Below are 590 nucleotides of genomic sequence, written 5' to 3'. Positions count from 1 at the left end.
CCTCCACATCCTCAACGAGGTCACTCGTCATTGATAGCGTGCGCAAAGCGCGACGCTCATGCTCATCGAGCCTAAGATGTACATCTCCCGGTGCCGCGGAGACACCGTCCGACATCGCACCGCGTGCGGGAGACAAAGTTGAACTCTGCCCGTGCTCGCTGTCAGAACCAGCGAGACTTGGTGACTTCAGTGTAGTGGACACAGGGCTCATTGAGCAAGAAAGTTGTTTTATTCCAACAAATTAAGTTGCAGTGTCTAGCGGATACGCGAGCCTCGTTGAGATATTAATCGATTAAAACTGTAAATGTTTTCAATTTTAATAGGGGAGGGTGTAGCGGGGTTACACGAACCCTGGTATCAGGTGTGTGTCACACCAGATGTGTATATTGTGACTGCACCCAAACAAGAATACTGTATGTGGCTAGGTAGTCAGTAGTTATGCATGTATTCAAACTTTACTATATATATTTAGTAAAATCTAGACTCTCAAAATTCGTCGATTTGGCCGCAGATAAAAATAAATAAGAATCAGTTTTGAATTTAAATCGAAGGGTTTATTAGCCTTGGTTAAGGTAGTAACTACTTTTGGG

This window comes from Plasmopara halstedii (genome assembly GCF_900000015.1).
Source record: "Plasmopara halstedii genome assembly, contig: Scaffold_1651, whole genome shotgun sequence".
In the NCBI taxonomy this organism is placed as follows: domain Eukaryota; phylum Oomycota; class Peronosporomycetes; order Peronosporales; family Peronosporaceae; genus Plasmopara; species Plasmopara halstedii.
The sequence above is the reverse complement of the archived record's forward strand: the minus strand, read 5'-3'. Positions refer to the sequence as shown.